Here is a 16980-nt window from a genome sequence, read left to right as displayed (position 1 = left end):
GGTTCAACTGATTTCATGATTTTAAATGCTGTATGCACCAACAGTTCTCAAATTTACATTCCATGCCCAGACATCTTTGAAATCATGCATCAAAATGCGTACTTGACATCTCTACATGAGTATCTAAGTTCACACTCATCCTGTCAAAAACTAAATTCTTGAGTCTACTTCAACTCTCTTGTCCAATTCAGGAAATAAAAACTCTAATAACTCATATTTTCAGGCCAAAACTTTGAATAATCTTTGAGTTCTTGCTTTCAACCCCAAATTCAATTATTATTTAATATCTCTATTAGTCCCCACCCTGGATCAAGTCACACCATTACTCACTGAAGTACTGCAGTCACCTGTCTAGGGGCTCTTACTACCACTCTAAATAGTCTCTATGTAGTCAGTTCTTTATCAAGCAACTGCAGAGCTCTCTTTAAGATTTAACTGAGATCATATCACTCTTCTTCTTATGTACCTCTAACAGCTTCCCATCCTCAAAGAGTGAAAGCCAAAGTCTTTTCTGCAAGCTACAGAGCCCTACATGAACAGGCTCCTTCACTGACTACAGACCTCATCCACCACCACTCTGGTCATACCAGTTTCCTGGCTGTTTTTATAACTGCTTAAAACTTGCTTCCCAAATCAAACCTTACAATTGCTGTTCACTCTACCTTGTGGCTTGATTCCTCACTTCTACCACAGGTTCTGTGATAGGCAGAATGCTAGGACAACCATAATAGTTCTGCTTCCTGGTATACATGCCCTGTGCAATATAAACAGGATGGGAAAATAAGATGGGATGTCACTTTTGGGTTAAGTTACAATACATGGCAAAATTGTAGGAATTTTGCGGACTTAATCCAGGCTTTTAATCATTTGGTTTTGAGTTCATCAAAGGGGAGGTTACCCTAGGTAAGACTGACTTAATAGGCAAAATCATTACCTGCAGGACTGAGGCTTTGGAGGGGAGGGAAGATGGTCTCCTGCTGCTCTTGAGAAAGCAGTCATATTGTAGAAACTTCTGTGGAAGGGGTGGCCTGCAAGAGCTAAGGGCTTTAGCCCACAACTGCAAAGAACTGAACTTTGCCAATAACCCACATGAGCTTGAAAGACCTTCAGCTCCAGCAGAGCATGGTTTTAGACTCAGCCTTTGAGACAATGAGCAGGTAACCCAGCTGAACTATGCTCACTATTCTGACCCACAGGTACCGTGAAAAAACAAATGGCCACTGTTTGAAGTCACTATGCTTGTGGTAACTTTTTACATACCAACAGGAAACTAATACACCTTCTATAATGTAGATTAATATTCCCCTTAGTTTCTATACTCCTGACATAAACGGACATACATTTTCCTTCAGAGAATTTGATATGACAGAGACAGAATTTGAATACTTCTTTTCCCTGACTTTAGAACATAAGCTCCCTGAGGGTAAGAAATTTGTCTTTTCTGTCTGCCACCACTATATCACAGCACCTAGAACAGGGTCTTGCACTTTGTAGGTGCTCAATATATATAGAATGAATGAATACTTTCAGGTAACATTTACTTTAGCACAGAATGATCACAAAATATAAGAGCAGTTAACTTTTAGTTTTCAAAGGGTACTTCTCAATGAAGTACAAGGATATCCCTCTCAAAAACAGTAGTCATTAGGGATATGCAAGTCAAACTACAGAGATATCATCTCACCCCAGTTATAATGGCTATTATCACAAAGACAAAAGAAAACAAATGCAGGCAAGGATGTGGAAGAAAGGGAAACTAGCTATGCTCTTGGTGTATCTATAAATGATTATAGCCATTTTGGAAAATGGTATGGAGGCCTAAAAAAATAAAAATAGAACACCTGTGAACCAGCAACTCCACTACCAAGTACATATTTAAAGGAAAGGAAGTCAGTGTGTCAAAGGGACACCTGTACTAACTTGTATGTTTACTGCAGCACTGCTCGTGACAGACAAGAAATGGAAACAGCACAAATGCCCATCAGCTAACAAATGCATAAAGAAAATATGAATACCATGGAGTATTATTTGGTCACAAAAATAATGAAATCCTGTCATTTGAAGCAATATAAATGGAATTGAGATTATTATGATAAGGGAAATAAACCACACACAGAAAAACAAGTACCACATGATCTCTTCCTACAGGAAGAAGTTTAAAAAGTGGATCCAACAGAAATAGAGGGTAGAATGGTAGTCTTTAGAGGCTAGAAGGTTAGGAGATAAGGGAGCTAGGGAGAGACTGGTGAACAGGTACCAAAATACAATTAGAAAGGAGGAATAAATTCCAGAGTTTCACAGTATAAAGGGAAATGTACTTTATGACAATTTATGATATATATTAAAATACCTTGAAGAGAGAATTTTGACTGTGACCAACACAAAGAAATGATAAATGTTTAAGATGATAGTAATGCTAATTCCCCTAATCTAAACACTACACATTGAAAATATCAAAATCAATGGTACCCCATAAACATGTACAATCATTCTTTGTCAATTAAAAATAGAATGATATTTTTTAAATAAATGGCTTCAAACAAATGCCAGAGGACCCAGCCCTCCCTTAAATTTCTAAATACACTAAGCAATGTTTTGGGTAGAGAATAAAGGAGAGGCTCATCACATGGGCAAGTGACATTTATCCAAACATTGTAACTAATATGATCATGACTGAAATATGTGGTGGGCAAGACATGAGTCAATTCATACAGGAGGATATTCTAGTGATACCTAAGTCACAAGAATTTCAAAATGAATTACAATTCCTAACTAGGCTTGCGAACAACAAAATGACTGTGTTGGTTGCTGCTGTGTCATGCTGTGTCACCAATATGCAGTGATATTTCAGAAAACAATAAAAACCTGAGCTGATAACAGAGAAAGAGTGCACACTACAAAAACACCACAAGACTTTACTGTTATATTCCACCTGGTTCAGACCACATGGGAGTCCTATTTAAACATGGGTGTGACATTCAAATTGGGCACAATTAAAACTGTGAAATAATTGCATGAAAAAAACTCTGAGTCAAAAGGATTTAGATGATAAAAGGTAAAACAAATGCCTTTCCTATGGAACTTTTTAGAATATTTACACTTATGTGTTCCCATAGTTTCCAAAAAAGGTGTGTGTGTGTGCGTGTGTGTGTGTGTGTGTGTGTGTGTGTGTGTGCATGTGCATGCACATGCTGGTATATGTTGTGTTATGCAAACAGATTAATCAGATGAGTAGTATACATTATTTCTTAATTTATTTAAATGTAGAACCTTTCTTCATGAAGTATCTTGCAGGATAAGTGATCTAAGCTCCAAGCTTATAAACATGACAACCTACACCCATAAAAGAAAAGGTGACCAAAACAGGTATAGACTAAATGTTAACAAAGTTGAGCACACAGGACAACGTAGAAAGTATATTATAAGAAGCGAGACAAAAGATATTTGTGACCTTATTGCCTAGGAAAAGGGAAGAAGAAGCCTTGAAAATATGCAAATGTGTCTCTCAGAAAAGTGAGGAAATGCATTTGTTTATATAGTTTGTATGGAGAGCAAAACGAAAACTGGGCAAGGTTCAGGATCATGCTTTTTTTCATTGACACTTATCCAGAGAGCCTGACATTTAATCTAAGGGGCAGAATTAATGCTCATGGGATCCCAGAATAGAAAGGTCATTTGAACCTTCGGAAGGAAGAGGAAACAAAAAAGTTTTTCAGCATCAAAGGGGCAGTCATGGAGAAAAAGAAAGCTGAAGTATACACAGGAGCTAGACGAGCATCTAACAGGAATATCAGAGAAATTATTCCTGCATATACAAAGCAGGAGACTGGATTATTGGTATCTTAAGGCCACTTCCAACTCTATATACTCAAGGAGAGGGACTGTAACCTCCATAGTTTCACTCACCCCTCCACATCAATGACAAACACTAGGCATGGCACAGAGCAGGTTCCTCATAACTACTGGTCGAATGAATGAATAATCGAACAAATGAAAAATAAAAGAAAGAAATATCTAATTCTAAAGGCAAACAAAAGAGAATGGTCTACTTCATTCTTTGGCAATAGTTAAAATTGCTAATTGTGAATAATAAACAAGGCTGCTTTTAAATATCAGGAAAGTAGTCTTGCAAGTTGCATATCTTGGTTGGGAAATAATCTCTGAATTAAATCACACCCAAGGATCCTGCAAGATTCTCTGGCTAGGTAAGTGAAAATGCTCTGCAGATTAACTGATCATCAAAAGTAAATGTGACTGGTGGTGATCTGCTCTGATGCTCATGACAACTCAGAAAGCAGAAATTAAACATGACCATAAACCCACCTTTTGTAGTTCTGAACAAGAAATCATGTCATTAACTACACAGGCTTTATTTGCATAATTGTCAGAAGGAGAACACACACACACACACACACACACACACACACACATACACACAATTTCTTTTAGAACACCTCCAAAATGTGATAATATTCTGATTGATCTGGTAAATTAAGCTGTGTACAATTAGGGTTAAGCAGTTTTCTTTTCTCTTGAGATACCATGCTTACTTAACAAAGAATATCTGGACAGACCTTTAAATTAAAAACTTCTTAAAATAGAAACAACTTTCATTCACTATGTTATCAACTGTCTGGCACCATATTGTATCCATTTCCTAGAAGAATGAAGGTTCTTTCAAAATGTATCTGTCATTTTTCCACAGTAGCTGATCAAACCTGCCACTGAAAAATGTTCTGAACATGCTACTAGTAGTACAAGCATGGTTTATTTCTGTCAGAGACTGACTTTAGAGTGTGAAAGAAACTCATTAAAAATATTACTGTGATCTTACATTGTTAAAAAGCAAAAGGAAAAAATCCAAGAAGGAAAGAAAGAGAGAAAAAAGCCTAATGATTGATACCCTGAGCCTACAAACTCTCATATGGTGCTTTTCTCTCTTAGTCTTCTTTAGCAAGCAGTTAAAGAACACAATTAGTTCTGGGAATATGGCATACACTGGTTGTTTGGGGAAATCAAGTGCATTAAAACAATTTTATTTTATGCTAATATCATGGAAAGTTAATGAATGAGATCAGAATATTGTACTATAAGAAAATGATGGAAAATAAACAATAATATTATTTACTTTGATCTTAAAATGAGGTTCATGGCACAAGAAACTTCTGTGTAGTCTTTACTATCATTGGGTTGGCCCTTTAAAAACAACACAATGGTGTTGAAAACTTTAATGAAAGAGGAATGAATAAAATCACCATATCCTTTGAACTATACCTCCCTTTCTTTCTGGAAATTTTAAAACTAGGACTTTAGACCTGTAGGTTTTGTTTGGCTTTACAATACCTGAAAGTGCACATTAGAATGATGCTCAATTCCCATCACAAGTGTGGACAGAATGTTTCTAAGAGAGAGCCTCAGTAGTACAGTGGACTCCATGAATGAGTGGCATGAACTGCAGCAAGTCCAAAGTAAGGTCAGCCATCCAAATTGGAGCCATCAAATGTGGCACCCTACAATGCAGCAATGGAATATTAGCCACTGGGCCTTGGTGATACACAAAGGTTGGGGACCTTAAATCTTAAGATGCAGAGGAGGGTGGAACCAGTAGGGTAGACATCCATTTATCTTTCTGGTTTTTCTCACCACAACCTATTTCCTGGAATATAGATTATCAATTTCCAATACCTTTACCACATAGACCCACCCTATTCCTTTGTATCCTTGAACACTAATAGAATTACTTGCTGGAGTAGAAGAAAATAACAAGATTTCAGGTCAAGACTTGGTTCTGCCACTTACTAGCTATGCAACAATGACGAAGACCCATGGAAAAGTCCTGTTTTCCCCTTTACAAAGCAGGGATAATACCAGCCTCAAAAGGTGTTGGGAAAATGATTTATATGACAGTGAGTCATAAACTATAAAATATTAATCAATCCTAGTTATTCTCATCCTTTTACTGTTTCCTTTGCTCCCTTGGCTTTATGACCTATTATTATTATTATTATTATTATTATTATTATTATTTGCCTTTCATCATTCAGGTAATCCCTATTTTTTATCTCTTACAGAGTTGAATGACACAGCACAAAGCCCTAAACTGAATTCTGTTTCTACTTCTGGTGTGACTTCACACAAACAACTCAACCTCTCCAAGTCTTGATTCTTCAACTTCAGGATAAAGACCAATTTCTAGGCTATTAGAACTCAAATATGCTTCCTGCAACCAAGAAACCCCATTGCTCTAGCTTTCTCCAAATAAACTGTTTCCTAAAACAAAGATCAGGCAAAATAGAAATAAACTTAAATGAAATATACAAATTTAGAAAGAAAACACTGTGATTCTAAGGCTGATGATGTTTTATAGTATAATCACTTTTTTGTGGTAGGAATGCCAACTTTTTATTGGTTCTTTTAAGTTATACATGATAGAATTCATTTTGATATAATTATGCAAGCATGGAATATATATTACTCCCTTTTTTTTACAGAAAATCTCAATTATCCTAATAAGTGAATGAATTTTACATTAGATGACTAATTATAAGAGTAATGAATATCTATCCTAAGTCCCCTTGATAGTCTCCACACCCCCTAACACATGTGGACTTGATGTCTTCTAATTACACTTGTCATCTCTTTAGACTCTAGATCCCTAAACCTTACCCTGAGTCAATTCTTATTTTAGTGTTACATTGTCCTTTTGAGTGTTACATGGTCTTGAAATATGTGTCATTGTCTCTACTGAATGCTTTTTTTTTGGTGTTGTTGTTTTATTCTCTGCCTCCTCCCATACACACTGGAGATATTCCTTCTGTTTCCTTAGGAAGATGAAATTAGTATTCTTTTCCAGTGTATTTCAAAAAACATAGCATTAATGACAAAGGTATGAAATTGTGACAATTCATAAAACATGTGAAATTTAATATACAATAGCTAACAGAATGAAAAGAATTATATTTTACAGTGCTTATGTGATTTTGTTTATATGTGTGTACAAATGTTCCCAATAATCAATCTCTCTCCCCCCTCCCATCTTCTCTGTCTCCTTCTCTTCTCCCCTCCTCTCCACTTACCCCTGCTTTCCCTTTCCTTCACCTTATCCTCCCTTCTTCACATTTCTTTCACCCCAGTTCTAAAACTGGGATGAAACAAATTTGCTGTCATGTGTATGTGTGTGATATTTATAAATACTTAACCTATATAATTATAAGTGGGTTAATTCATTGAATGGATATAAGAATTATAAATATATAGGCACCGAACATTAGTACATATAAACATTCAAAACAGATATTAATGGATCTGAAAGCAGATGTGCTGTAATTCAGTAATAGTAGGGGACTTTGATATACCACTTTCAATGATGGACAGGTGACCCAGAGAGAAACATAAAGTGTACTTTATAGAGAACAATTAACATAACAGCAGTGGAATATACATTCAAGTGCCCCTAGAACATTCTGAAGTACAGATTATATGTTAGAACACAAAATAAGTATTAATCAATTTAAGAAAATCAAAATGACATTGAGTAACTTTTCTGAATAAATGATATTGAAACTAGAGATTGATAAAAGAAGGATTCTTAGAAAATTCATAAGTACAAGGAAATTAAACAACACAAATTGGAAAATTAAAAAAAATAAAATGAAAAAATTAAAGTGGAAAATTGAAAATATGTTTAAACAAGCAAAACTCAAAACACAATATTTGAAAACTTTATATATAGTACAATCACTTTGTAAACAACAATTACTAGCAAGAAACACCTATATCAAAAACAAAGGTCAGAAGTGGTGGGACAGTGGTGCACTCCTATAATTCCAGAAGATCAGGAGGCTGAGGTAGGATAATCACAAGTTCAAAGCCAGCCCTAAGCAATTTAGTGATGTCCTGTTTCAAAAAAAAAAAAAAGAAAGAAAACAAAAAAACAAAAAGGGCTTCAGATGTCACTCAGTAGCTAAATGTCCTGGGTTCAATTCCTCATACCAGAAAAAATAAATAAAAAGGAAAATCCCAAATAACCCAATGTTATACTTCAAGGAACAAGATATACACAAACAAATCAAATATAAAAGAAAGTGATAAATATCAGAGTAGAAATTAATGACATATACTAGAAGAAAACAAAATATAAATTAAATTTAATTGGTTTTGTGAAAACTGACAAAGCTTCAGCAAAACTTATAAAAAAGAGGACACAAATAAATGAAATTATACAAAAAATGGAGACTTTACAACTCTTTCTACAGACATAAAAAAGAATTGCAAGATACTACTATGAATATTACACTGAAACAAATAAGAAAACCTAGAAGAAATTGATAAATGCCCTGACAAATATAATCTGAGAGAATTGAGTTAATAAAAATATAAGGAAATTGATTTAGTCATAAATATTCTCCCATCAAAAAAGCACAAGGTATTATGACTATTACTTAACTGTACTAAACACTCTAGGAATTATTAATTCTAATGGTTGCAAACTCATCCAAAAACTGAAGAAAAGGCCATACTTCAAAACTCATTTGATCAATTCAGCATTACCCTGATGCCAAAGACAATGAAAAAAAGAAATGAAAATTAAAATTCAATATCCCTCACAAATGTAGGTGAAAATTTTTCAATAAGGTATTAGGAAACCAAATTTAACATGATATTAATGGAATTATTCTCCATGATTAAGTGGGATTTTTCCCAGTGAAATGAGAATGGTTCAACATATGTGACTGACAAATGTGATATACCAAAATGAATGACAAAACTGTGCAATCATTTCTTGATAAACACAGAAAAACGTTTAACGAAATTCAACATCATTTCTTTATAAAACTTGACAAAAGAAATAGAAAAGAAAAGTATTTCCATATAATAAAGGACAAATAAGACAAACCCAAAGAAAATATCAAATTCTAAGTGGGGGGCAATTTAAGTGTTTTCTAAGATCAGGAATGAGATAATTATATCCACTGTCACCACTTCTATTCAATTACAAGAAGTCTGAGTCAAGTGACCTTTCAAGAAAGGAAAGAAGGGAGACTCACATCAAAAAAGGAAGGAAGAAGGCAAAATGTTCCTTGACAGAAAACATAATCTTGTATAGACAAAACACAAATCCTTACTAACAAAACTGACAGAAATAATAAATGAACTCAGTAAAGTTGTAGTATATAAAAATCACTAGCATTTGTATACCCTAAAAACAAACTACCAGAAAAAAATAAAGGAAACAACCCTGCTTTCAACAATACCAACAAAATAATAAGGGTAATTAGAAATAAAATTAACCAAGGTGGTGACACATCTGAGCATTGAAAACTATAAAACATTTTAGAAAGCAGTTATAAGAAAATACAAAAAGGAAAAACATACTGTGGTCATGAATTAGAAGAACTAGTAATATTTAAAGATCTGCATTTCCCAAAGTGTTCTAAAAAGTCAATGCAATTTCTGCCAAAAGTCAAATAACATTTTTTTAGGAAAACAGAAAATTCAATCTTAAAACGTATATGAAACGAGACCACAAGTAGCCAAAATAGCCTTGAACAAAATATACAGTTGCAGGCATCATACTCCCTGACTTCAAAATACACCACAGTGATATAGTAACCAAAACAGCATGGTACTGGCATAAAAACAGATATCTAGACAAATGGAACAGAAAGCCCAGAAATAAGTCAAGTTATTTACTGTCATTTGATTTTTCAGTCAAGTACCAAAAACACAACAGGGAAAGAACAGTCTCTTCAATAAATGGTGTTGGGACACTTGGATAGGTAAACTGTGAAGAATGAATTTAGGCCTTGTCTATCACAATATGTGAAAAGAATTTACAGTGGAATAGAATTTTAAATAAAAGATCTGAAACTATGAAACTACTAAAGAATAAGATAGTGGAAATTCTCCATGATGTTGGTTTTGGCAATAAGTTTTTTGATAAGACCTGGAATTATGAAACAACTAGAAGGGAACATAGGGAAAACACTTCAGGACACTGGAATGGGCAAGATATAGGCCAGGAAAGCAAAAGTATAAATAGATGAATGAGATTCCATCAAACTGAAAAGCTTCCGCTCTGGAAAGAAAACAATTGACAGAATAAAGAGAAATCTCATAGAATGGAAGTGAATATGTGAAGAATATACATTTAGTAAGATGTTAATATAAATTATTTCTTATAAAGTATATAAGAAAATCTAATAACAATTTCATATGAAAAATTATTTTACTAAGAGCAAAGAATAAGAACAGATACATCACCAAAAAAGAGATTAAAAATAAAAAAATTTGATATAAAAAATGATCAATATCCCTAATCATAAAAAATAATAAAAATTAAAACTACAAGATATGCTCTTACACCTTTAAATGGCTGTTATATAAAAGATAAGTTTCAGAGAGGAAATGGAGAAAAGAGAACTCTTATATGCTATAGATAGAAGTGTAAGTTAGTACAGTCATATGAAAAACATTGTGGACCTTTCTTGTAAAATTAAAATTAAAGAGGCCATATGATCTTGATCATATGATCCAGCAATACCCCATGGAATCAATTGATCCATGTATCTATCTACCTACCTATCAATATCTCATGTATTTTCAAGAGATGTGTATTTCCATGTTTACTACACCATGATTCAAAATACTCAAGACTTGGATGAAACCAAATTATCCACCAACAGAAAAATGAATAGAGAAAATGTGGTGCATATACAAAATGGATTTCTACTTGACATTTTTGTTTTCCTTTTACAGAAGTCTTGCCATTTGTGACAACATGGATGAATCAGGAGGGCCTATGTTATGTGAAGCAAGACTTGCACAAATATACAAATATTCACAATCTTATTTACATATGAAATCTAAAAATTTGAACTCAGAAGTAGAAAATGGAATGGTGGTTCCCAAGGCCTGGGGTCGGGGAGTGGGAGGATTAATTAGATGTTAGTCAAAGGATACAACTTTGCAATTATACAAGAGGAATAATTTGAAGAGGTAGGTCTATTCTACAACATAGTGACTAAATAAAATGTATTACATTCTTGTAAATTGCTAACAGGGGATTTTCCAGAAAATTGGGCTTTGTTAGCTTCATGGTTCATTTGTCTCTTTTATGAAATTAACTTATTCATTTTATTATGGTTCATCTTCTTTACCAGAATGTAAACCACAAATGATAAGGAGAATTTAATTTCCCCCCACTTTCATATTCTCAAAGACTAGAACAGTGTATTGTACAGAACAGATACTCATAAATGTTAGTTGGAATGATGAATGAAGGTAGTAAACAATGAAAAGTATGTGGAGGAAGAGAAAGAATTCATTGAGGGTAGAGATTAGCATGATTCAGGATTTTGTATCCAAAGCAGATCATACAGAAACTCATTATACTTTTTATGTTCTTTGATAATTTTATTTTACTTTCTGAGCCTTGCCTTTTACTTTTGTAAAAATAAGGAAATTGCACTAATTCCTAAGCTCACTTTTAGTACTGTCATTTCTCAATTGTTTGTTCTACCACCTGACAGTTATAATTCTTCATTTGGTGAAATGATTCTCCAGTGGTAAATCACTTTAAAATACACTGAAATAGTTTTAGGGCATTGCAATAAAATTAGAAGCTATGCATGCAGTTAAGTTTATCTAAAAGATAACAATAAATTCCCAGAACTTATGGAGTCTTCAACAAGTGGTAGTTAATTGCAAATCTTACTGACTTAACACATGAGTCAAGTACATTCCAGCAGTGTTTGATGCTAATCTTATAATGAAGTTTAAAATCAGTGATAGGGTTTAAAGCCCATTCATGCAAAATAGAATTGCAGGAAGGTTTTCCTAAAAGAAAGGGAGGAAATAAGAGGAAGATCAGTTTGCTTCAAGTATGATAACTCATTTCGTTTCCTGAAGGAGACAATTATATAGGAAAAGTTAATTTTATACACTTTGATTTATTTTCATGCAGGAAGACTCAATTCATTGAAAAGTATACAGGAAGAGAAAAAATGATCAGAACAACTTATCTTTCCTTTCTGCCAGAAGCATTGAATTTCAGGAAAACTTCAGAGCATTTTGTTGTTGTTGTTGTTTGCATATGAAATAGTGTGGAAAAAACTTAGGAGTAGGGAAATTCAGAAAATATTTAGGCGGCCTGGGAGCGCCGCATCCCACAGGCCCTTGTCAGGTCTCCTGGTCTGCTACGCTGGCGCGGTGCTGCGTTCCAGGACCTACAGTCTCCGCGTGTCCCAGCGAAGGCCTTAAGGCATGAGCCGAAATGAAGCAGACCCCGGAGGCTTCAGGAAGAGGAAGCACGACACCTTCCCGCATGGCCAGAGGAGAGAAGGCAAGGATGTGAGCTCGTCTTCTCCCGTGATGGTGGCCTTCAAGGCGCAGTAGCTGGACGTGAGGCACGACAAGTATTAGAGGCTGGTGAAGCTTAGCCGCGACATAACCGTGGAGAGTAAGAGGACCATCTTTCTCCTGCACAGGATCACGAGTGCTGCTGATATGGAAGAAATACTGACTGAACCAGAAGTTAAATTGGATTGTGTCAGACAAAAAATGTTGCAGGTATCTCTGGAGCTGTCAGTAGAAGATGTGCATCCATCAAGCCATCATCAAAGCACTGCAGGAATACGTGGAAGCTGTCTCTTTTCAACACTTCATCAAAAACACGGACCATCATCAGTATGGATGAAATTAATAAACAGTTGGTATTTACAACAGAAGACAGTGAGAAAGAAAACAAGACTCCCTCCTCAGATGCAGAAGATAAGCAGCTTGTCACCTGGAAGCTGAAAGTAACACCTGTGGATTACATTCTGGGAGTGGCTGATTTCATTGGAGAATTGATGCAACTGTGCATTAACAATGTGGGGAATGGGGACATCGACACCCCCTTTGAAGTAAGCCAGTTTTTGCACCAGGTTTACAACAGGTTCACCTTCATTGGCAACACCAGGCCTCACGAGGTCTCCAAGAAGCTGTACACCCTGAAACAGAGTCTGGTCAAAGTGGTGAACGCTTGTTACGCCCTGAAAGTCCAGGGCTCCAAGATCCCAAAGCACATGCTGGCAGGTGTGTTCTGGGTTAAGACAGAAATGCCTGATCAGGAAGAGGGCATTTCCTAGAGCAGCATCCGTGGCTGTCATCGGGGAGAAACCAGTTTGTGAGACTGTCACCTGGCATTTCATTTGACTTTGTTGTGGCATTTACGTAGAAGTTTTTTCAGTTCTACATCTTCTAAGTTGTATGCAAACTGTACATAAAGTTATCAGACTAGCAGCTCTTTTTATTTGCCAAAGTGGGCTACATGTGTACCATGCCTCTGTGCCTGTTTGAGGTCTCTTCTGTTTAACCTTTACCCTTTATCTGTGCTATGTGAACATGCTTTGTATTGCTTTTTTTGCTATACCTCTTTTAATTTGCTTGGTGTGAATTTTGCAGTGATAATTTTTAGCAGGATTTCCCCCTTGCCATTATATTAGGCATGCTTGAAGGCTTTGCAGTTCTAGCATCAATTAGAAATTACATTTAAGTAATTGCAATGAAATATTGAAATACTGAGTTAATCCAAACCTTTATAGTTCTCCTGTAGCACTGCTAAAGTTGCCAAAGAAGATGCATTGTGTAAGTTGGGTATAAGACAGCTGTGGATGCAGGTCAGAATAGCGGTGAGGCCTCTGGTGCTCCTTGAGTTGGAACTGCCCCTGTGGGTGAAGTGATGGAGCACAAAGTCAGCCTTCCCAGGCCCATTGGCTTGAGATCCAGATTCTGGATTTTGTTTTTGGAAAGGTTATCTCTGCTGGTAAGAGCTGATCCTTTGACAGTGTGACCTTTCAAACAGTATTAGCTAAGAGAAGTGAACCATGACCCGTGCGGACAGTGGGTGTGTGTGGCGGTTGGTCCCTGCACTGAGGCTCTGCTGGATTGGAATCAGTCCCACTACACACTGCTTGTTACTTCTATCACTTGAATTTGAACAAAAGTACAATAGTAATGGATTGATGAATGTTTTACAGATGTTTGAAACAAGTCTTTTGAATAAAAGAAGTTAAGCTAAAAAAAAAAAGAAAATATTCAGTAGGAGATTTACTGCAACATGACATTAGCCCTAACCACAAATTAAGTACTGTTTTGATGTTTCATTAGGACATGAATTCTAGATTAAAACCATCGTTCATGAATTTCATTCAGACATTCAGTTTTAAATAATGTCAACTCTTCAGAATTTGTCTTTTTGGGACAAATAAACATTTCTATAATAAATTCAATAATTTTCATTGACTTCATTTAAATAATAATTATTTAGTTAAAATAAGTATAAAGTTGAGGTACTCTCTTATTGATATAATATTTCTGATATCTAATGAATAGAGTGGTCAATATATTTTCTTTAGGCTCCATAAATGTGTTGGTAAAAGCTGAGGTACTGGCATAAAATAAGAGACTATATAAAGAGTATTATGTCCAGATACACTGTTCATATGCCAAAAATAAAGACAGAGACATTATACATCTATCCAAGACCTTCACTGGAATTTCTGTAGTGCCCATGATCACTCTCAAACATTATTAGCTTTTGATTTTGTTTTGTTTTAAACTATAAGTTATTTGTTTTTTCCTTGTTTTCATTGCTAGCGATCAAAGCCTGGAATCATATTTTAAGTAGGCATCCCTCCACTGAGCTACATCCCCAGCCCTAATTAAAAAAAAAAAAAAACACTTTTTTTTCTAACCAACGAGTAGCATCATATATGATGGGGTTACTCACTAAACACAGAAAAATAAATGTTTAACAAATACAAAAAAATAAGATCTGAAAGCAAGGAGCAATAGAACACTATATCTGACAAAACAGACTTTAAGGCAAAAATCAGATAAGATAAAGGTCACTATATATTGAGCAAAGGAATAGTTTACTATGAAGATATAATGACAATTAGTACATATGCATCAAAGCCTGGAACATCAAATTTTTAAAAACAAATAGTATTGGACATAAAGGGATATATAAGTCATTATAAAATAATAGTGTGTGACTTCAAAACTCCACTCTTGCAAACAGATCAATCATCTGGGCAAAATGTCAATGAAGAAACATCAGAGTTAAATTATACTACAGATCAAGAGTACTTAATATATATATCTACACAATATTCCATTCTCAAACTGAATATATATTCTTTCCATCATCACATGGAATTTTTTCTACATATTAGGGCATAAGTAATTGAAATAATGTTTGCATCTTATCAGATCACAGTAACATGAAACTAAAACTCAACAGCCAGATAAACTTCAGAAATTATACAAATACATGGATATCCAACAATATGTTTTTGGTTGAACATGGAGTCATCCAAGAAATTATGGGGGAAATTTTAAAAATCCTAGAATCAAATGAAAATGGAAACAACATACCAGAATATATTGGATAGAGCAAAAACAACACTAAAGGGGAAGTTCAGAGCAATAAGTGCTAACTTTCAAAAGAGAGATTAGAGAGTGAGAGATATCAAATAATCTAATAATTTATCTCAATCTCTTAGAATAATAAGAACAGGGCTGGGGATTTAGCTCAGTTGGTGGAGTGCTTGCCTTGCAAACAGGAGGCCCTGGGTTCAATCCACAGCGCCACACACACACACACACACAAAATAATAAGAAGAACAAAATAAATCCACTATTTTAGTCAGCTTTAACTATCATGATGAAAAGACCTGAAAGGAACAATTTAAGGAAGAAAAGCTCATGGTTTCAGAGGCTTTAGCATAAGTGGCTGACTCCTTTGCTCTTGTCCAAGGTGAGACAGAACATCATGCAAAACAATGTGGTGGAAGAAAGTGGCTGAGAGCACTGCACCAGGAAGGGAAGAAAGGGAGAGAGGGAGAAAGGAAGAGAGGGGAGGGGAGTGGGGAGAGGGAGAGACAGACATGCACACACACAGAAGAAGGGAGGAAGGACACTTACTTCACCATAGACAAAATATATATCCCAAAGGCATGCCCCAGTGACCCACCTCCTCCAGCCACACCCTACCTGGCTACAGTTACCACCCAGTTGATCCCTCTCAGAGGATTAATGCACTGATTAGGTTAAGGCATTCATAAGCTCATCCTATCACACATAAGCTTTCTTGTGTTGTCTCACTCATGATATTTGGAGGTATATCTCATATGTAAAGCATAACACAATATCAGAAGCAAAGAAAATAAAAATAATGATGTAATTAAAAATAATAGACTAAAAGAATAATTTAAAAAATCAATTAAACAAAGAGTTGTTTCTATGGAAAGATAATATTTGCAAACCTTTAGCTAAGCTAACCAAAAGAAAAAAAGTGAAGATCCAAATAATTAAGACATGAAAAATAAGGTAAAACAGATACCACTGAAATTCCCAGTATTGTTAGAAAATATTCTAAAAATTGCATGACAACCAGACATGGTGACAAACATCTGTAATCCCTGAGGCTTGGGTAGGACACTCACAAGTACAAAGACAGCCTAAGCAAAAGTGAGGTGCTAAGCAACTCAGTAAGACCCTTCTCTAAATAAAATATTAAATAGGGCTGGGGATGTGGCTCATTGATCGAGTACCCCTGAGTTCATGGATGGATGTGGAAATTAATATTTGTGGACACACATGACCTATAAAACTTAAACCAAGAGGAGATACGAAACACAAATAGATCAATAAAATGTAATGAGATTGAAGCAGTAACAAAAAGTGTCCCAACAGAGAAAAGCACAGAACCAGATGGATTCACTGTTAAGTTTTACTAGACTTTTAAAGCATTGAAATCAGTGCTCTTCAAACTAATCCATATAATTGAAAATGAAGGAGATATCCCAAAATCATTTAGTGAAGCCACCTAACAAAACCTGATAATGCATAACAATGAAAAGAGAAAAAAAACAAAAGAAAATAAAAACAATAAAACTACAAATCAATATTCCTGATAAAGTTAGGTGTAAG

General features: G+C 35.1%; 1 pseudogene; it reads left to right on the top strand.

Moving 5' to 3' along the window:
- The first annotated feature begins 12264 nt into the window (after positions 1-12264).
- Positions 12265-13130, top strand: LOC124974586 (translin-associated protein X-like; annotated as a pseudogene).
- Positions 13131-16980: the final 3850 nt, after the last annotated feature.

Source organism: Sciurus carolinensis, unplaced genomic scaffold, assembly GCF_902686445.1.
Source record: "Sciurus carolinensis unplaced genomic scaffold, mSciCar1.2, whole genome shotgun sequence".
Taxonomy (NCBI): Eukaryota; Metazoa; Chordata; class Mammalia; order Rodentia; family Sciuridae; genus Sciurus; species Sciurus carolinensis.
This window is presented reverse-complemented; position numbering and strand designations above follow the sequence as displayed.